We start from the raw sequence: 22,283 nt of genomic DNA on the forward strand, positions 1-22,283 counted from the left end.
AGAGCAAGATGTAAGTGTGGGGACGGGCTGTTATCGAGGTGTCATCGAGTGCAGATCTGTCTTAAGTATCGCGGCTTAACCTCATTGAAGTCTAGAGGGTGGACAACACGTTGGTCTTACTCAGAGCGGTGTCCGAATTCTATTTTCGACGTTATACGTGCCACTTTCATTTTGGCAACTACGATTCGATACAGATTGCACGAAACCTGAAAGACACCCTAACGGATACATAGAGAGTAGTGTTTGTCTGCTGAATAATGGGAGTGCAAGGGTCTGTGTCGTCTATATGGCTGTATGTAGCACCATTAGTCTTCGGGGGGGCGGGCGTAGCTCAGATGGTAGAGCGCTCGCTTAGTATGCGAGAGGTACTGGGATCAATACCCAGTGCCTCCAGAATTTTTAACACACCTACATGCGCACCTTGATATGCAAGTGGAATACATCACAGCCAGCAGATGTGTCTAGGAAGATACAAGCTTGCGCCGAGTTCACGTAAATCCCACTGCACATTCCTATTCTTTGCGTGCAGTCAGCTGCTACTGGTGTTGTTAGTTGTGACTGCTGATAACAGATGCCGTAGCAATCAATTCATGGAGTGAGTTGTATGTTTTGCGATAGTCTGTCTCTGACAAGCAAGCACAGGTGACATAGGTGCGAACACAGGAAGCTTGCAGACCCTCGCTGCCTGCAGACACCGAGCAGCCACATTAGGAGGGCGGCCTAAGCCGTAGGCGAAATGTGCTCATTCGCTTTGGCGCGACGTCGAACTATAAATAATGCTGTCACTAGCGTGAGCGTCGTGGAAAGTCGGAAAAGTCGGCTGCGAGGGTGAGTGCCAAGTTTGGGGAGCGTTTCGTAGTATGCGCAGTGCAATGGAGACGCGGAAACTTGTTGTGGCCCAGTGTTTTGCAGTTGGACGACAAGATTGGTACACAGTAGTAAAGAGCGAGGCACTGTGTTGGCATAAATAATGTAGTGCACAATGGGGCTCGAGATGTGTTTCTTACCTCAGGTGCTGTATAATTGTCGACAAGGAGTGAAAACGGAGCAATTTGTGACGGCTCTTTCAATTTAAGACGTTAAAAACAGACGGAATTTGCATTTGTAATACCAGAGCATCGAAACTACTTGGAACTTTTGTGTATATGAACGGGTCCGCGCCTTTGTACTCTGCTCCCTTCACCGCTACAAACCAACCAACCATCGTGTCCGTGCGCATCTGAGTCGCAAAGAATGGGGAATAGCGCAGTTTGCTCGTGCATGGGGCGTAGCTCATTTGGTAGAGCGTTCGCTTGGCATGTGAAAAGTCCAGGTTTCAAGCCGCGGCGCCTCCATTTTTTGTGGTCAGTGCATGGTAAGTGTTGGTCGCGGCGAACCTAAAGGCACGCAAGATGTTGCAAAGCCAGCGTCACTGACTGATATGATGTATACTGACGTAAGGAGAGCAAGATGTAAGTGTGGGGACGGGCTGTTATCGAGGTGTCATCGAGTGCAGATCTGTCTTAGGTATCGCGGCTTAACCTCATTGAAGTCTAGAGGGTGGACAACACGTTGGTCTTACTCAGAGCGGTGTCCGAATTCTATTTTCGACGTTATACGTGCCACTTTCATTTTGGCCAACTACGATTCGATACAGAATGCACGAAACCTGAAAGACACCCTAACGGATACATAGAGAGTAGTGTTTGTCTGCTGAATAATGGGAGTGCAAGGGTCTGTGTCGTCTATATGGCTGTATGTAGCACCATTAGTCTTCGGGGGGGCGGGCGTAGCTCAGATGGTAGAGCGCTCGCTTAGTATGTGAGAGGTACTGGGACCAATACCCAGTGCCTCCAGAATTTTTAACACACCTACATGCGCACCTTGATATGCAAGTGGAATAATTCACAACCAGCAGATGTGTCTAGGAAGATAGAAGCGAATGATTAGCATCCACAATTGGCAAGCGTGCTGTTATTAGTGCGCAGGAAGCACCCTCCTCCCACGCCTACACTTAATTTAGAAACAGTACAAGTGTTCCCGTAAGATTCTCAAGCCTATGTCGGAAAGATCTGCCTTGCGCCGAGTTCACGTAAATCCCACTGCACATTCCTATTCTTTGCGTGCAGTCAGCTGCTACTGGTGTTGCTAGTTGTGACTGCTGATAACAGATGCCGTAGCAATCAATTCATGGAGTGAGTTGTATGTTTTGCGATAGTCTGTCTCTGACAAGCAAGCACAGGTGACATAGGTGCGAACACAGGAAACTTGCAGACCCTCGCTGCCTGCAGACACCGAGCAGCCACACTAGGAGGGCGGCCTAAGCCGTAGGCGAAATGTACTCATTCGCTTTGGCGCGACGTCGAACTATAAATAAAGCTGTCACTAGCGTGAGCGTCGTGGAAAGTCGGAAAAGTCGGCTGCGAGGGTGAGTGCCAAGTTTGGGGAGCCTTTCGTAGTATGCGCAGTGCAATTTAGACGCGGAAACTTGTTGTGGCCCAGTGTTTTGCAGTTGGACGACAAGATTGGTACACGGTAGTAAAGAGCGAGGCACTGAGTTGGCATAAATAATGTAGTGCCCAATGGGGCTCGAGATGTGTTTGTTACCTCAGGTGCTGTATAATTGTCGACAAGGAGTGAAAACGGAGCACTTTGTGACGGCTCTTTCAATTTAAGACGTTAATAACAGACGGAATTTGCATTTGTAATACCAGAGCATCGAAACTACTTGGAACTTTTGTGTATATGAACGGGTCCGCGCCTTTGTACTCTGCTCCCTTCACCGCTACAAACCAACCAACCATCGTGTCCGTGCGCATCTGAGTCGCAAAGAATTGGGAATAGCGCAGTTTGCTCGTGCATGGGGCGTAGCTCAGTTGGTAGAGCGTTCGCTTGGCATGTGAAAGGTCCAGGTTTCAAGCCGCGGCGCCTCCATTTTTTGTGGTCAGTGCATGGTAAGTGTTGGTCGCGGCGAACCTAAAGGCACGCAAGATGTTGCAAAGCCAGCGTCACAGACTGATATGATGTATACTGACGTAAGGAGAGCAAGATGTTAGTGTGGGGACCGGCTGTTATCGAGGTGTCATCGAGTGCAGATCTGTCTTAGGTATCGCGGCTTAACCTCATTGAAGTCTAGAGGGTGGACAACACGTTGGTCTTACTCAGAGCGGTGTCCGAATTCTATTTTCGACGTTATACGTGCCACTTTCATTTTGGCAACTACGATTCGATACAGAATGCACGAAACCTGAAAGACACCCTAACGGATACATAGAGAGTAGTGTTTGTCTGCTGAATAATGGGAGTGCAAGGGTCTGTGTCGTCTATATGGCTATATGTAGCACCATTAGTCTTCGGGGGGGCGGGCGTAGCTCAGATGGTAGAGCGCTCGCTTAGTATTTTTTAACACACCTACATGCGCACCTTGATATGCAAGTGGAGTACATCACAGCCAGCAGATGTGTCTAGGAAGATACAAGCTTGCGCCGAGTTCACGTAAATCCCACTGCACATTCCTATTCTTTGCGTGCAGTCAGCTGCTACTGGTGTTGTTAGTTGTGACTGCTGATAACAGATGCCGTAGCAATCAATTCATGGAGTGAGTTGTATGTTTTGCGATAGTCTGTCTCTGACAAGCAAGCACAGGTGACATAGGTGCGAACACAGGAAGCTTGCAGACCCTCGCTGCGCGCAGACACCGAGCAGCCACATTAGGAGGGCGGCCTAAGCCGTAGGCGAAATGTACTCATTCGCTTTGGCGCGACGTCGAACTATAAATAATGCTGTCACTAGCGTGAGCGTCGTGGAAAGTCGGAAAAGTCGGCTGCGAGGGTGAGTGCCAAGTTTGGGGAGCCTTTCGTAGTATGCGCAGTGCAATGGAGACGCGGAAACTTGTTGTGGCCCAGTGTTTTGCAGTTGGACGACAAGATTGGTACACGGTAGTAAAGAGCGAGGCACTGAGTTGGCATAAATAATGTAGTGCCCAATGGGGCTCGAGATGTGTTTGTTACCTCAGGTGCTGTATAATTGTCGACAAGGAGTGAAAACGGAGCACTTTGTGACGGCTCTTTCAATTTAAGACGTTAATAACAGACGGAATTTGCATTTGTAATACCAGAGCATCGAAACTACTTGGAACTTTTGTGTATATGAACGGGTCCGCGCCTTTGTACTCTGCTCCCTTCACCGCTACAAACCAACCAACCATCGTGTCCGTGCGCATCTGAGTCGCAAAGAATTGGGAATAGCGCAGTTTGCTCGTGCATGGGGCGTAGCTCAGTTGGTAGAGCGTTCGCTTGGCATGTGAAAGGTCCAGGGTTCAAGCCGCGGCGCCTCCATTTTTTGTGGTCAGTGCATGGTAAGTGTTGGTCGCGGCGAACCTAAAGGCACGCAAGATGTTGCAAAGCCAGCGTCACAGACTGATATGATGTATACTGACGTAAGGAGAGCAAGATGTTAGTGTGGGGACCGGCTGTTATCGAGGTGTCATCGAGTGCAGATCTGTCTTAGGTATCGCGGCTTAACCTCATTGAAGTCTAGAGGGTGGACAACACGTTGGTCTTACTCAGAGCGGTGTCCGAATTCTATTTTCGACGTTATACGTGCCACTTTCATTTTGGCAACTACGATTCGATACAGAATGCACGAAACCTGAAAGACACCCTAACGGATACATAGAGAGTAGTGTTTGTCTGCTGAATAATGGGAGTGCAAGGGTCTGTGTCGTCTATATGGCTATATGTAGCACCATTAGTCTTCGGGGGGGCGGGCGTAGCTCAGATGGTAGAGCGCTCGCTTAGTATGCGAGAGGTACTGGGATCAATACCCAGTGCCTCCAGATTTTTTAACAAACCTACATGCGCACCTTGATATGCAAGTGGAGTACATCACAGCCAGCAGATGTGTCTAGGAAGATACAAGCTTGCGCCGAGTTCACGTAAATCCCACTGCACATTCCTATTCTTTGCGTGCAGTCAGCTGCTACTGGTGTTGTTAGTTGTGACTGCTGATAACAGATGCCGTAGCAATCAATTCATGGAGTGAGTTGTATGTTTTGCGATAGTCTGTCTCTGACAAGCAAGCACAGGTGACATAGGTGCGAACACAGGAAGCTTGCAGACCCTCGCTGCGTGCAGACACCGAGCAGCCACATTAGGAGGGCGGCCTAAGCCGTAGGCGAAATGTACTCATTCGCTTTGGCGCGATGTCGAACTATAAATAATGCTGTCACTAGCGTGAGCGTCGTGGAAAGTCGGAAAAGTCGGCTGCGAGGGTGAGTGCCAAGTTTGGGGAGCCTTTCGTAGTATGCGCAGTGCAATGGAGACGCGGAAACTTGTTGTGGCCCAGTGTTTTGCAGTTGGACGACAAGATTGGTACACAGTAGTAAAGAGCGAGGCACTGAGTTGGCATAAATAATGCAGTGCACAATGGGGCTCGAGATGTGTTTGTTACCTCAGGTGCTGTATAATTGTCGACAAGGAGTGAAAACGGAGCAATTTGTGACGGCTCTTTCAATTTAAGACGTTAAAAACTGACGGAATTTGCATTTGTAATACCAGAGCATCGAAACTACTTGGAACTTTTGTGTATATGAACGGGTCCGCGCCTTTGTACTCTGCTCCCTTCACCGCTACAAACCAACCAACCATCGTGTCCGTGCGCATCTGAGTCGCAAAGAATGGGGAATAGCGCAGTTTGCTCGTGCATGGAGCGTAGCTCAGTTGGTAGAGCGTTCTCTTGGCATGTGAAAGGTCCAGGGTTCAAGCCGCGGCGCCTCCATTTTTTGTGGTAAGTGTTGGTCGCGGCGAACCTAAAGGCACCCAAGATTTTTGCAAAGCCAGCGTCACAGACTGATATGATGTATACTGACGTAAGGAGAGCAAGATGTAAGTGTGGGGACCGGCTGTTATCGAGGTGTCATCGAGTGCAGATCTGTCTTAGGTATCGCGGCTTAACCTCATTGAAGTCTAGAGGGTGGACAACACGTTGGTCTTACTCAGAGCGGTGTCCGAATTCTATTTTCGACGTTATACGTGCCACTTTCATTTTGGCAACTACGATTCGATACAGAATGCACGAAACCTGAAAGACACCCTAACGGATACATTGAGAGTAGTGTTTGTCTGCTGAATAATGGGAGTGCAAGGGTCTGTGTCGTCTATATGGCTGTATGTAGCACCATTAGTCTTCGGGGGGGCGGGCGTAGCTCAGATGGTAGAGCGCTCGCTTAGTATGCGAGAGGTACTGGGATCAATACCTAGTGCCTCCAGAATTTTTAACACACCTACATGCGCACCTTGATATGCAAGTGGAATAATTCACAACCAGCAGATGTGTCTAGGAAGATACAAGCGAATGATTAGCATCCACATTTGACAAGCGTGCTGTTATTAGTGCGCAGGAAGCACCCTCCTCCCACGCCTACACTTAATTTAGAAACAGTACAAGTGTTCCCGTAAGATTCTCAAGCCTATGTCGGAAAGATCTGCCTTGCGCCGAGTTCACGTAAATCCCACTGCACATTCCTATTCTTTGCGTGCAGTCAGCTGCTACTGGTGTTGCTAGTTGTGACTGCTGATAACAGATGCCGTAGCAATCAATTCATGGAGTGAGTTGTATGTTTTGCGATAGTCTGTCTTTGACAAGCAAGCACAGGTGACAGGTGCGAACACAGGAAGCTTGCAGACCCTCGCTGCCTGCAGACACCGAGCAGCCACACTAGGAGGGCGGCCTAAGCCGTAGGCGAAATGTACTCATTCGCTTTGGCGCGACGTCGAACTATAAATAATGCTGTCACTAGCGTGAGCGTTGCGTGAGCGTCGTGGAAAGTCGGAAAAGTCGGCTGCGAGGGTGAGTGCCAAGTTTGGGGAGCGTTTCGTAGTATGCGCAGTGCAATGGAGACGCTGAAACTTGTTGTGGCCCAGTGTTTTGCAGTTGGACGACAAGATTGGTACACGGTAGTAAAGAGCGAGGCACTGAGTTGGCATAAATAATGTAGTGCCCAATGGGGCTCGAGATGTGTTTGTTACCTCAGGTGCTGTATAATTGTCGACAAGGAGTGAAAACGGAGCAATTTGTGACGGCTCTTTCAATTTAAGACGTTAATAACAGACGGAATTTGCATTTGTAATACCAGAGCATCGAAACTACTTGGAACTTTTGTGTATATGAACGGGTCCGCGCCTTTGTACTCTGCTCCCTTCACCGCTACAAACCAACCAACCATCGTGTCCGTGCGCATCTGAGTCGCAAAGAATTGGGAATAGCACAGTTTGCTCGTGCATGGGGCGTAGCTCAGTTGGTAGAGCGTTCGCTTGGCATGTGAAAGGTCCAGGTTTCAAGCCGCGGCGCCTCCATTTTTTGTGGTCAGTGCATGGTAAGTGTTGGTCGCGGCGAACCTAAAGGCACGCAAGATGTTGCAAAGCCAGCGTCAAAGACTGATATGATGTATACTGACGTAAGGAGAGCAAGATGTTAGTGTGGGGACCGGCTGTTATCGAGGTGTCATCGAGTGCAGATCTGTCTTAGGTATTGCGGCTTAACCTCATTGAAGTCTAGAGGGTGGACAACACGTTGGTCTTACTCAGAGCGGTGTCCGAATTCTATTTTCGACGTTATACGTGCCACCTTCATTTTGGCAACTACGATTCGATACAGAATGCACGAAACTTGAAAGACACCCTAACGGATACATAGAGAGTAGTGTTTGTCTGCTGAATAATGGGAGTGCAAGGGTCTGTGTCGTCTATATGGCTGTATGTAGCACCATTAGTCTTCGGGGGGGCGGGCGTAGCTCAGATGGTAGAGCGCTCGCTTAGTATGCGAGAGGTACTGGGATTAATACCCAGTGCCTCCAGAATTTTTAACACACCTACATGCGCACCTTGATATGCAAGTGGAATACATCACAGCCAGCAGATGTGTCTAGGAAGATACAAGCTTGCGCCGAGTTCACGTAAATCCCACTGCACATTCCTATTCTTTGCGTGCAGTCAGCTGCTACTGGTGTTGTTAGTTGTGACTGCTGATAACAGATGCCGTAGCAATCAATTCATGGAGTGAGTTGTATGTTTTGCGATAGTCTGTCTCTGACAAGCAAGCACAGGTGACATAGGTGCGAACACAGGAAGCTTGCAGACCCTCGCTGCCTGCAGACACCGAGCAGCCACGTTAGGAGGGCGGCCTAAGCCGTAGGCGAAATGTACTCATTCGCTTTGGCGCGACGTCGAACTATAAATAATGCTGTCACTAGCGTGAGCGTTGCGTGAGCGTCGTGGAAAGTCGGAAAAGTCGGCTGCGAGGGTGAGTGCCAAGTTTGGGGAGCCTTTCGTAGTATGCGCAGTGCAATGGAGAAGCGGAAACTTGTTGTGGCCCAGTGTTTTGCAGTTGGACGACAAGATTGGTACACAGTAGTAAAGAGCGAGGCACTGAGTTGGCATGAATAATGGAGTGCACAATGGGGCTCGAGATGTGTTTGTTACCTCAGGTGCTGTATAATTGTCGACAACGAGTGAAAACGGAGCAATTTGTGACGGCTCTTTCAATTTAAGACGTTAAAAACAGACGGAATTTGCATTTGTAATACCAGAGCATCGAAACTACTTGGAACTTTTGTGTATAAGAACGGGTCCGCGCCTTTGTACTCTGCTCCCTTCACCGCTACAAACCAACCAACCATCGTGTCCGTGCGCATCTGAGTCGCAATGAATGGGGAATAGCGCAGTTTGCTCGTGCATGGGGCGTAGCTCAGTTGGTAGAGCGTTCGCTTGGCATGTGAAAGGTCCAGGGTTCAAGCCGCGGCTCCTTCATTTTTTGTAGTCAGTGCATGGTAAGTGTTGGTCGCGGCGAACCTAAAGGCACGCAAGATGTTGCAAAGCCAGCGTCACAGACTGATATGATGTATACTGACGTAAGGAGAGCAAGATGTAAGTGTGGGGACCAGCTGTTATCGATGTGTCATCGAGTGCAGATCTGTCTTAGGTATCGCGGCTTAACCTCATTGAAGTCTAGAGGGTGGACAACACGTTGGTCTTACTCAGAGCGGTGTCCGAATTCTATTTTCGACGTTATACGTGCCACTTTCATTGTGGCCAACTACGATTCGATACAGAATGCACGAAACATGGAAGACACCCTAACGGATACATAGAGAGTAGTGTTTGTCTGCTGAATAATCGGAGTGCAAGGGTCTGTGTCGTCTATATGGCTGTATGTATCACCATTAGTCATCGAGGAGGGGAGGCGGGCGTAGCTCAGATGATAGAGCGCTCGCTTAGTATGCGAGAGGTACTGGGATCAATACCCAGTGTCTCCAGAATTTTTAACACACCTACATGCGCACCTTGCCATGCAAGAGGAATAATTCACAACCAGCAGATGTGTCTAGGAAGATACAAGCGAATGATTAGCATCCACAATTGACAAGTGTGCTGTTATTAGTGCGCAGGAAGCACCCTCCTCCCACTCCTACACTTAATTTAGAAACAGTACAAGTGTTCCCGTAAGATTCTCAAGCCTATGTCGGAAAGATCTGCCTTGCGCCGAGTTCACGTAAATCCCACTGCACATTCCTATTCTTTGCGTGCAGTCAGCTGCTACTGGTGTTGCTAGTTGTGACTGCTGATAACAGATGCCGTAGCAATCAATTCATGGAGTGAGTTGTATGTTTTGCGATAGTCTGTCTCTGACAAGCAAGCACAGGTGACATAGGTGCGAACACAGGAAGCTTGCAGACCCTCGCTGCCTGCAGACACCGAGCAGCCACACTAGGAGGGCGGCCTAAGCCGTAGGCGAAATGTGCTCATTCGCTTTGGCGCGACGTCGAACTATAAATAATGCTGTCATACCGTGAGCGTTGCGTGAGCGTCGTGGAAAGTCGGAAAAGTCGGCTGCGAGGGTGAGTGCCAAGTTTGGGGAGCGTTTCGTAACATGCGCAGTGCAATGGAGACGCGGAAACTTGTTGTGGCCCAGTGTTTTGCAGTTGGACGACAAGATTGGTACACAGTAGTAAAGAGCGAGGCACTGAGTTGGCATGAATAATGGAGTGCACAATGGGGCTCGAGATGTGTTTGTTAACTAATGTGCTGTATGATTGTCGACAAGGAGTGAAAACGGAGCAATTTGTGACGGCTCTTTCAATTTAAGACGTTAAAAAGAGACGGAATTTGCATTTGTAATACCAGAGCATCGAAACTACTTGGAACTTTTGTGTATATGAACGGGTCCGCGCCTTTGTACTCTGCTCCCTTCACCGCTACAAACCAACCAACCATCGTGTTCGTGCGCATCTAAGTCGCAAAGAATGGGGAATAGCGCAGTTTGCTCGTGCATGGGGCGTAGATCAGTTGTTAGAGCGTTCGCTTGGCATGTGAAAGGTCCAGGGTTCAAGCTGCGGCGCCTACATTTTTTGTGGTCAGTGCATGGTAAGTGTTGGTCTCGGCGAACCTAAAGGCACGCAAGATGTTGCAAAGCCAGCGTCACAGACTGATATGATGTATACTGACGTAAGGAGAGCAAGATGTAACTGTGGGGACCGGCTGTTATCGAGGTGTCATCGAGTGCAGATCTGTCTTAGGTATCGCGGCTTAACCTCATTGAAGTCTAGAGGTTGGACAACACGTTGGTCTTACTCAGAGCGGTGGCCGAATTCTATTTTCGACGTTATACGTGCCACTTTCATTGTGGCCAACTACGATTCGATACAGAATGCACGAAACCTGAAAGACACCCTAACGGATACATAGAGAGTAGTGTTTGTCTGCTGAATAATGGGAGTGCAAGGGTCTGTGTCGTCTATATGGCTGTATGTAGCACCATTAGTCTTCGGGGAGGCGGGCGTAGCTCAGATGGTAGAGCGCTCGCTTAGTATGCGAGAGGTACTGGGATCAATACCCAGTGCCTCCAGAATTTTTAACACACCTACATGCGCACCTTGCCATGCAAGAGGAATAATTCACAACCAGCAGATGTGTCTAGGAAGATACAAGCGAATGATTAGCATCCACAATTGACCAGTGTGCTGTTATTAGTGCGCAGGAAGCACCCTCCTCCCACGCCTACACTTAATTTAGAAACAGTACAAGTGTTCCCGTAAGATTCTCAAGCCTATGTCGGAAAGTTCTGCCTTGCGCCGAGTTCACGTAAATCCCACTGCACATTCCTATTCTTTGCGTGCAGTCAGCTGCTACTGGTGTTGCTAGTTGTGACTGCTGATAACAGATGCCGTAGCAATCAATTCATGGAGTGAGTTGTATGTTTTGCGATAGTCTGTCTCTGACAAGCAAGCACAGGTGACATAGGTGCGAACACAGGAAGCTTGCAGACCCTCGCTGCCTGCAGACACCGAGCAGCCACACTAGGAGGGTGGCCTAAGCCGTAGGCGAAATGTGCTCATTCGCTTTGGCGCGACGTCGAACTATAAATAATGCTGTCACTACCGTGAGCGTTGCGTGAGCGTCGTGGAAAGTCGGCAAAAGTCGGCTGCGAGGGCGAGTGCCAAGTTTGGGGAGCGTTTCGTAGTATGCGCAGTGCAATGGAGACGCGGAAACTTGTTGTGGCCCAGTGTTTTGCAGTTGGACGACAAGATTGGTACACAGTAGTAAAGAGCGAGGCACTGAGTTGGCATGAATAATGGAGTGCACAATGGGGCTCGAGATGTGTTTGTTAACTAAGGTGCTGTATGATTGTCGACAAGGAGTGAAAACGGAGCAATTTGTGACGGCTCTTTCAATTTAAGTCGTTAAAAACAGACGGAATTTGCATTTGTAGTACCAGAGCATCGAAACCACTTGGAACTTTTGTGTATATGAACGGGTCCGCGCCTATGTACTCTGCTCCCTTCACCGCTACAAACCAACCAACCATCGTGTCCGTGCGCATCTGAGTCGCAAAGAATGGGGAACAGCACAGTTTGCTCGTGCATGGGGCGTAGCTCAATTGGTAGAGCGTTCGCTTGGCATGTGAAAGGTCCAGGGTTCAAGCCGCGGCGCCTACGTTTTTTGTGGTCAGTGCATGGTAAGTGTTGGTCGCGGCGAACCTAAAGGCACGGAAGATGTTGCAAAGCCAGCGTCACAGGCTGATATGATGTATACTGACGTAAGGAGAGCAAGATGTAAGTGTGGGGACCGGCTGTTTTCGAGGTGTCATCGAGTGCAGATCTGTCTTAGGTATCGCGGCTTAACCTCATTGAAGTCTAGAGGGTGGACATCACGTTGGTCTTACTCAGAGCGGTGTCCGAATTCTATTTTCGACGTTATACGTGCCACTTTCATTGTGACCAACTACGACTCGATATTAGAATCCACGAAACCTGAAAGACACCCTAACGGATACATAGAGAGTAGTGTTTGTCTGCTGAATAATGGGAGTGCAAGGGTCTGTGTCGTCTATATGGCTGTATGTAGCACCAGTAGTCATCGGGGAGGCGTACGTAGCTCAGATGGTAGAGCGCTCGCTTAGTATGCGAGAGGTACTGGGATCAATACCCAGTGCCTCCAGAATTTTTAACACACCTACATGCGCACCTTGCCATGCAAGTGGAATAATTCACAACCAGCAGATGTGTCTAGGAAGATACAAGCGAATGATTAGCATCCACATTTGACAAGCGTGCTGTTATTAGTGCGCAGGAAGCACCCTCCTGCCACGCCTACACTTAATTTAGAAACAGTACAAGTGTTCCCGTAAGATTCTCAAGCCTATGTCGGAAAGATCTGCCTTGCGCCGAGTTCACGTAAATCCCACTGCACATTCCTATTCTTTGCGTGCAGTCAGCTGCTACTGGTGTTGCTAGTTGTGACTGCTGATAACAGATGCCGTAGCAATCAATTCATGGAGTGAGTTGTATGTTTTGCGATAGTCCGTCTCTGACAAGCAAGCACAGGTGACATAGGTGCGAACACAGGAAGCTTGCAGACCCTCGCTGCCTGCAGACACCGAGCAGCCACACTAGGAGGGCGGCCTAAGCCGTAGGCGAAATGTGCTCATTTGCTTTGGCGCGACGTCGAACTATAAATAATGCTGTCACTAGCGTGAGCGTCGTGGAAAGTCGGAAAAGCCGGCTGCGAGGGTGAGTGCCAAGTTTGGGGAGCGTTTCGAAGTATGCGCAGTGCAATGGAGACGCGGAAACTTGTTGTGGCCCACTGTTTTGCAGTTGGACGACAAGATTGGTACACAGTAGTAAAGAGCGAGGCACTGAGTTGGCATGAATAATGGAGTGCACAATGGGGCTCGAGATGTGTTTGTTACCTCAGGTGCTGTATCATTGTCGACAAGGAGTGAAAACGGAGCAATTTGTGACGGCTCTTTCAATTTAAGACGTTAAAAACAGACGGAATTTGCATTGGTAATACCAGAGCATCGAAACTACTTGGAACTTTTGAGTATATGAACGGGTCCGCGCCTTTGTACTCTGCTCCCTTCACCGCTACAAAACAACCAACCGTCGTGTCCGTCTGCATCTGAGTCGCAAACAATGGGGAATAGCGCAGTTTGCTCGTGCATGGGGCGTAGCTCAGTTGGTAGAGCGTTCGATTGGCATGTGTAAGGTCCAGGGTTCAAGCCGCGGCGCCTCCATTTTTTGTGGTCAGTGCATGGTAAGTGTTGGTCGCGGCGAATCTAAAGGCACGCAAGATGTTGCAAAGCCAGCGTCACAGACTGATATGATGTATACTGACGTAAGGAGAGCAAGATGTAAGTGTGGGGACCGGCTGTTATCGAGGTGTCATCGAGTGCAGATCTGTCTTAGGTATCCCGGCTTCACCACATTGAAGTCTAGAGGATGGACAACACGTTGGTCTTACTCAGAGCGGTGTCCGAATTCTATTTTCGACGTTATACGTGCCACTTTCATTGTGGCCAACTACGATTCGATACAGAATGCACGAAACCTGAAAGACACCCTAACGGATACATAGAGAGTAGTGTTTGTCTGCTGAATAATGGGAGTGCAAGGGTCTGTGTCGCCTATATGACTGTATGTAGCACCATTAGTCTTCGGGGGGGGGGGGGGGGGGCGTACGTAGCTCAGATGGTAGAGCGCTCGCTTAGTATGGGAGAGGTACTGGGATCAATACCCAGTGCCTCCAGAATTTTTAACACACCTACATGCGCACCTTGCCATGCAAGTGGAATAATACACAGCAAGCAGATGTGTCTAGGAAGATACCAGCGAATTATTAGCATTCACAATTGACAAGCGTGCTGTTATTAGTGCGCAGGAAGCACCCTCCTCCCACGCCTACACTTAATTTAGAAACAGTACAAGTGTTCCCGTAAGATTCTCAAGCCTATGTCGGAAAGATCTGCCTTGCGCCGAGTTCACGTAAATCCCACTGCACATTCCTATTCTTTGCGTGCAGTCAGCTGCTACTGGTGTTGCTAGTTGTGACTGCTGAAAACAGATGCCGTAGCAATCAATTCATGGAGTGAGTTATATGTTTTGCGATAGTCTGTCTCTGACAAGCAAGCACAGGTGACATAGGCGCGAACACAGGAAGCTTGCAGACCCTCGCTGCCTGCAGACACCGAGCAGCCACACTAGGAGGGCGGCCTAAGCCGTAGGCGAAATGTGCTCATTCGCTTTGGCGCGACGTCGAACTATAAATAATGCTGTCACTAGCGTGAGCGTCGTGGAAAGTCGGAAAAGTCGGCTGCGAGGGTGAGTGCCAAGTTTGGGGAGCGTTTCGTAGTATGCGCAGTGCAATGGAGATGCGGAAACTTGTTGTGGCCCAGTGTTTTGCAGTTGGACGACAAGATTGGTACACAGTAGTAAAGAGCGAGGCACTGAGTTGGCATGAATAATGGAGTGCACAATGAGGCTCGAGATGTGTTTGTTACCTCAGGTGCTGTATGATTGTCGACAAGGAGTGAAAACGGAGCAATTTGTGACGGCTCTTTCAATTTAAGACGTTAAAAACAGACGGAATTTGCATTTGTAATACCAGAGCATCGAAACTACTTGGAACTTTTGTGTATAAGAACGGGTCCGCGCCTTTGTACTCTGCTCCCTTCACCGCTACAAACCAACCAACCATCGTGTCCGTGCGCATCTGAGTCGCAATGAATGGGGAATAGCGCAGTTTGCTCGTGCATGGGGCGTAGCTCAGTTGGTAGAGCGTTCGCTTGGCATGTGAAAGGTCCAGGGTTCAAGCCGCGGCTCCTCCATTTTTTGTAGTCAGTGCATGGTAAGTGTTGGTCGCGGCGAACCTAAAGGCACGCAAGATGTTGCAAAGCCAGCGTCACAGACTGATATGATGTATACTGACGTAAGGAGAGCAAGATGTAAGTGTGGGGACCAGCTGTTATCGAGGTGTCATCGAGTGCAGATCTGTCTTAGGTATCGCGGCTTAACCTCATTGAAGTCTAGAGGGTGGACAACACGTTGGTCTTACTCAGAGCGGTGTCCGAATTCTATTTTCGACGTTATACGTGCCACTTTCATTGTGGCCAACTACGATTCGATACAGAATGCACGAAACATGGAAGACACCCTAACGGATACATAGAGAGTAGTGTTTGTCTGCTGAATAATCGGAGTGCAAGGGTCTGTGTCGTCTATATGGCTGTATGTATCACCATTAGTCATCGAGGAGGGGGGGCGGGCGTAGCTCAGATGGTAGAGCGCTCGCTTAGTATGGGAGAGGTACTGGGATCAATACCCAGTGTCTCCAGAATTTTTAACACACCTACATGCGCACCTTGCCATGCAAGAGGAATAATTCACAACCAGCAGATGTGTCTAGGAAGATACAAGCGAATGATTAGCATCCACAATTGACAAGTGTGCTGTTATTAGTGCGCAGGAAGCACCCTCCTCCCACTCCTACACTTAATTTAGAAACAGTACAAGTGTTCCCGTAAGATTCTCAAGCCTATGTCGGAAAGATCTGCCTTGCGCCGAGTTCACGTAAATCCCACTGCACATTCCTATTCTTTGCGTGCAGTCAGCTGCTACTGGTGTTGCTAGTTGTGACTGCTGATAACAGATGCCGTAGCAATCAATTCATGGAGTGAGTTGTATGTTTTGCGATAGTCTGTCTCTGACAAGCAAGCACAGGTGACATAGGTGCGAACACAGGAAGCTTGCAGACCCTCGCTGCCTGCAGACACCGAGCAGCCACACTAGGAGGGCGGCCTAAGCCGTAGGCGAAATGTGCTCATTCGCTTTGGCGCGACGTCGAACTATAAATAATGCTGTCATACCGTGAGCGTTGCGTGAGCGTCGTGGAAAGTCGGAAAAGTCGGCTGCGAGGGTGAGTGCCAAGTTTGGGGAGCGTTTCGTAGCATGCGCAGTGCAATGGAGACGCGGAAACTTGTTGTGGCCCAGTGTTTTGCAGTTGGACGACAAGATTGGTACACAGTAGTAAAGAGCGAGGCACTGAGTTGGCATGAATAATGGAGTGCACAATGGGGCTCGAGATGTGTTTGTTAACTAATGTGCTGTATGATTGTCGACAAGGAGTGAAAACGGAGCAATTTGTGACGGCTCTTTCAATTTAAGACGTTAATAACAGACGGAATTTGCATTTGTAATACCAGAGCATCGAAACTACTTGGAACTTTTGTGTATATGAACGGGTCCGCGCCTTTGTACTCTGCTCCCTTCACCGCTACAAACCAACCAACCATCGTGTCCGTGCGCATCTAAGTCGCAAAGAATGGGGAATAGCGCAGTTTGCTCGTGCATGGGGCGTAGATCAGTTGTTAGAGCGTTCGCTTGGCATGTGAAAGGTCCAGGGTTCAAGCTGCGGCGCCTACATTTTTTGTGGTCAGTGCATGGTAAGTGTTGGTCTCGGCGAACCTAAAGGCACGCAAGATGTTGCAAAGCCAGCGTCACAGACTGATATGATGTATACTGACGTAAGGAGAGCAAGATGTAACTGTGGGGACCGGCTGTTATCGAGGTGTCATCGAGTGCAGATCTGTCTTAGGTATCGCGGCTTAACCTCATTGAAGTCTAGAGGGTGGACAACACGTTGGTCTTACTCAGAGCGGTGGCCGAATTCTATTTTCGACGTTATACGTGCCACTTTCATTGTGGCCAACTACGATTCGATACAGAATGCACGAAACCTGAAAGACACCCAAACGGATACATAGAGAGTAGTGTTTGTCTGCTGAATAATGGGAGTGCAAGGGTCTGTGTCGTCTATATGGCTGTATGTAGCACCATTAGTCTTCGGGGAGGCGGGCGTAGCTCAGATGGTAGAGCGCTCGCTTAGTATGCGAGAGGTACTGGGATCAATACCCAGTGCCTCCAGAATTTTTAACACACCTACATGCGCACCTTGCCATGCAAGAGGAATAATTCACAACCAGCAGATGTGTCTAGGAAGATACAAGCGAATGATTAGCATCCACAATTGACCAGTGTGCTGTTATTAGTGCGCAGGAAGCACCCTCCTCCCACGCCTACACTTAATTTAGAAACAGTACAAGTGTTCCCGTAAGATTCTCAAGCCTATGTCGGAAAGTTCTGCCTTGCGCCGAGTTCACGTAAATCCCACTGCACATTCCTATTCTTTGCGTGCAGTCAGCTGCTACTGGTGTTGCTAGTTGTGACTGCTGATAACAGATGCCGTAGCAATCAATTCATGGAGTGAGTTGTATGTTTTGCGATAGTCTGTCTCTGACAAGCAAGCACAGGTGACATAGGTGCGAACACAGGAAGCTTGCAGACCCTCGCTGCCTGCAGACACCGAGCAGCCACACTAGGAGGGTGGCCTAAGCCGTAGGCGAAATGTGCTCATTCGCTTTGGCGCGACGTCGAACTATAAATAATGCTGTCACTACCGTGAGCGTTGCGTGAGCGTCGTGGAAAGTCGGCAAAAGTCGGCTGCGAGGGCGAGTGCCAAGTTTGGGGAGCGTTTCGTAGTATGCGCAGTGCAATGGAGACGCGGAAACTTGTTGTGGCCCAGTGTTTTGCAGTTGGACGACAAGATTGGTACACAGTAGTAAAGAGCGAGGCACTGAGTTGGCATGAATAATGGAGTGCACAATGGGGCTCGAGATGTGTTTGTTAACTAAGGTGCTGTATGATTGTCGACAAGGAGTGAAAACGGAGCAATTTGTGACGGCTCTTTCAATTTAAGTCGTTAAAAACAGACGGAATTTGCATTTGTAGTACCAGAGCATCGAAACCACTTGGAACTTTTGTGTATATGAACGGGTCCGCGCCTATGTACTCTGCTCCCTTCACCGCTACAAACCAACCAACCATCGTGTCCGTGCGCTTCTGAGTCGCAAAGAATGGGGAACAGCACAGTTTGCTCGTGCATGGGGCGTAGCTCAATTGGTAGAGCGTTCGCTTGGCATGTGAAAGGTCCAGGGTTCAAGCCGCGGCGCCTACGTTATTTGTGGTCAGTGCATGGTAAGTGTTGGTCGCGGCGAACCTAAAGGCACGGAAGATGTTGCAAAGCCAGCGTCACAGGCTGATATGATGTATACTGACGTAAGGAGAGCAAGATGTAAGTGTGGGGACCGGCTGTTTTCGAGGTGTAATCGAGTGCAGATCTGTCTTAGGTATCGCGGCTTAACCTCATTGAAGTCTAGAGGGTGGACATCACGTTGGTCTTACTCAGAGCGGTGTCCGAATTCTATTTTCGACGTTATACGTGCCACTTTCATTGTGACCAACTACGACTCGATATTAGAATCCACGAAACCTGAAAGACACCCTAACGGAAACATAGAGAGTAGTGTTTGTCTGCTGAATAATGGGAGTGCAAGGGTCTGTGTCGTCTATATGGCTGTATGTAGCACCATTAGTCATCGGGGAGGCGTACGTAGCTCAGATGGTAGAGCGCTCGCTTAGTATGCGAGAGGTACTGGGATCAATACCCAGTGCCTCCAGAATTTTTAACACACCTACATGCGCACCTTGCCATGCAAGTGGAATAATTCACAACCAGCAGATGTGTCTAGGAAGATACAAGCGAATGATTAGCATCCACAATTGATGAGCGTGCTGTTATTAGTGTGCAGGAAGCACCCTCCTGCCACGCCTACACTTAATTTAGAAACAGTACAAGTGTTCCCGTAAGATTCTCAAGCCTATGTCGGAAAGATCTGCCTTGCGCCGAGTTCACGTAAATCCCACTGCACATTCCTATTCTTTGCGTGCAGTCAGCTGCTACTGGTGTTGCTAGTTGTGACTGCTGATAACAGATGCCGTAGCAATCAATTCATGGAGTGAGTTGTATGTTTTGCGATAGTCCGTCTCTGACAAGCAAGCACAGGTGACATAGGTGCGAACACAGGAAGCTTGCAGACCCTCGCTGCCTGCAGACACCGAGCAGCCACACTAGGAGGGCGGCCTAAGCCGTAGGCGAAATGTGCTCATTTGCTTTGGCGCGACGTCGAACTATAAATAATGCTGTCACTAGCGTGAGCGTCGTGGAAAGTCGGAAAAGCCGGCTGCGAGGGTGAGTGCCAAGTTTGGGGAGCGTTTCGTAGTATGCGCAGTGCAATGGAGATGCGGAAACTTGTTGTGGCCCAGTGTTTTGCAGTTGGACGACAAGATTGGTACACAGTAGTAAAGAGCGAGGCACTGAGTTGGCATGAATAATGGAGTGCACAATGAGGCTCGAGATGTGTTTGTTACCTCAGGTGCTGTATGATTGTCGACAAGGAGTGAAAACGGAGCAATTTGTGACGGCTCTTTCAATTTAAGACGTTAAAAACAGACGGAATTTGCATTTGTAATACCAGAGCATCGAAACTACTTGGAACTTTTGTGTATATGAACGGGTCCGCGCCTTTGTACTCTGCTCCCTTCACCGCTACAAACCAACCAACCATCGTGTCCGTCTGCATCTGAGTCGCAAACAATGGGGAATAGCGCAGTTTGCTCGTGCATGGGGCGTAGCTCAGTTGGTAGAGCGTTCGCTTGGCATGTGAAAGGTCCAGGGTTCAAGTCGCGGCGCCTCCATTTTTTGTAGTCAGTGCATGGTAAGTGTTGGTCTCGGCGAACCTAAAGGCACGCAAGATGTTGCAAAGCCAGCGTCACAGACTGATATGATGTATACTGACGTAAGGAGAGCAAGATGTAAGTGTGGGGACCGGCTGTTATCGAGGTGTCATCGAGTGCAGATCTGTCTTAGGTATCGCGGCTTAACCTCATTGAAGTCTAGAGGGTGGACATCACGTTGGTCTTACTCAGAGCGGTGTCCGAATTCTATTTTCGACGTTATACGTGCCACTTTCATTGTGACCAACTACGATTCGATACAGAATGCACGAAACCTGAAAGACACCCTAACGGATACATAGAGAGTAGTGTTTGTCTGCTGAATAATGGGAGTGCAAGGGTCTGTGTAGTCTATATGGCTGTATGTAGCACCATTAGTCTTCGGGGGGGCGGGCGTAGCTCAGATGGTAGAGCGCTCGCTTAGTATGTGAGAGGTACTGGGATCAATACCCAGTGCCTCCAGAATTTTTAACACACCTACATGCGCACCTTGCCATGCAAGTGGAATAATTCACAGCCAGCAGATGTGTCTAGGAAGATACAAGCGAATGATTAGAATCCACAATTGACAAGCGTGCTGTTATTAGTGCGCAGGAAGCACCCTCCTCCCACGCCTACACTTAATTTAGAAACAGTACAAGTGTTCCCGTAAGATTCTTAAGCTTATGTCGGAAAGATCTGCCTTGCGCCGAGTTCACGTAAAGCCCACAGCACATTCCTATTCTTTGCGTGCAGTCAGCTGCTACTGGTGTTGCTAGTTGTGACTGCTGATAACAAATGCCGTAGCAATCAATTCATGGAGTGAGTTGTATGTTTTGCGATAGTCTGTCTCTGACAAGCAAGCACAGGTGACATAGGTGCGAACACAGGAAGCTTGCAGACCCTCGCTGCCTGCAGACACCGAGCAGCCACACTAGGAGGGCGGCCTAAGCCGTAGGCGAAATGTGCTCATTCGCTTTGGCACGACGTCGAACTATAAATAATGCTGTCACTAGCGTGAGCGTCGTGGAAAGTCGGAAAAGTCGGCTGCGAGGGTGAGTGCCAAGTTTGGGGAGCGTTTCGTAGTATGCGCAGTGCAATGGAGACGCGGAAACTTGTTGTGGCCCAGTGTGTTGCAGTTGGGCGACAAGATTGGTACACAGTAGTAAAGAGCGAGGCACTGAGTTGGCATGAATAATGGAGTGCACAATGGGGCTCGAGATGTGTTTGTTACCTCAGGTGCTGTATGATTGTCGACAAGGAGTGAAAACGGAGCAATTTGTGACGGCTCTTTCAATTTAAGACGTTAAAAACAGACGGAATTTGCATTTGTAATACCAGAGCATCGAAACTACTTGGAACTTTTGTGTATATGAACGGGTCCGCGCCTTTGTACTCTGCTCCCTTCACCGCTACAAACCAACCAAGCATCGTGTCCGTGCGCATCTGAGTCGCAAAGAATGGGGAACAGCGCAGTTTTTTCGTGCATGGGGCGTAGCTCAGTTGGTAGAGAGATCGCTTGGCATGTGAAAGGTCCAGGGTACAAGCCGCGGCGCCTCCATTTTTTGTGGTCAGTGCATGGTAAGTGTTGGTCGCGGCGAACCTAAACGCACGCAAGATGTTGCAAAGCCAGCGTCACAGACTGATATGATGTATACTGACGTAAGGAGAGCAAGATGTAAGTGTGGGGACCGGCTGTTATCGAGGTGTCATCGAGTGCAGATCTGTCTTAGGTATCGCGGCTTAACCTCATTGAAGTCTAGAGGGTGGACAACACGTTGGTCTTACTCAGAGCGGTGTCCGAATTCTATTTTCGACGTTATACGTGCCACTTTCATTGTGGCCAACTACGATTCGATACAGAATGCACGAAACCTGAAAGACACCCTAACGGATACATAGAGAGTAGTGTTTGTCTGCTGAATAATGGGAGTGCAAGGGTCTGTGTCGTCTATATTGCTGTATGTAGCACCATTAGTCTTCGGGGGGCGGGCGTAGCTCAGATGGTCTAGCGCTCGCATAGTATGCGAGAGGTACTGGGATCAATACCCAGTGCCTCCAGAATTTTTAACACTCCTACATGCGCACCTTGCCATGCAAGTGGAATAATTCACAGCCAGCAGATGTGTCTAGGAAGATACAAGCGAATGATTAGCATCCACAATTGACAAGCGTGCTGTATGATTGTCGACAAGGAGTGAAAACGGAGCAATTTGTGACGGCACTTTCAATTTAATACGTTAAAAACAGACGAGCGCTCGCATAGTATGCGAGAGGTACTGGGATCAATACCCAGTGCCTCCAGAATTTTTAACACACCTACATGCGCACCTTGCCATGCAAGTGGAATAATACACAG

The sequence above is a fragment of the Schistocerca gregaria genome, chromosome 10, assembly GCF_023897955.1.
Source record: "Schistocerca gregaria isolate iqSchGreg1 chromosome 10, iqSchGreg1.2, whole genome shotgun sequence".
In the NCBI taxonomy this organism is placed as follows: Eukaryota; Metazoa; Arthropoda; class Insecta; order Orthoptera; family Acrididae; genus Schistocerca; species Schistocerca gregaria.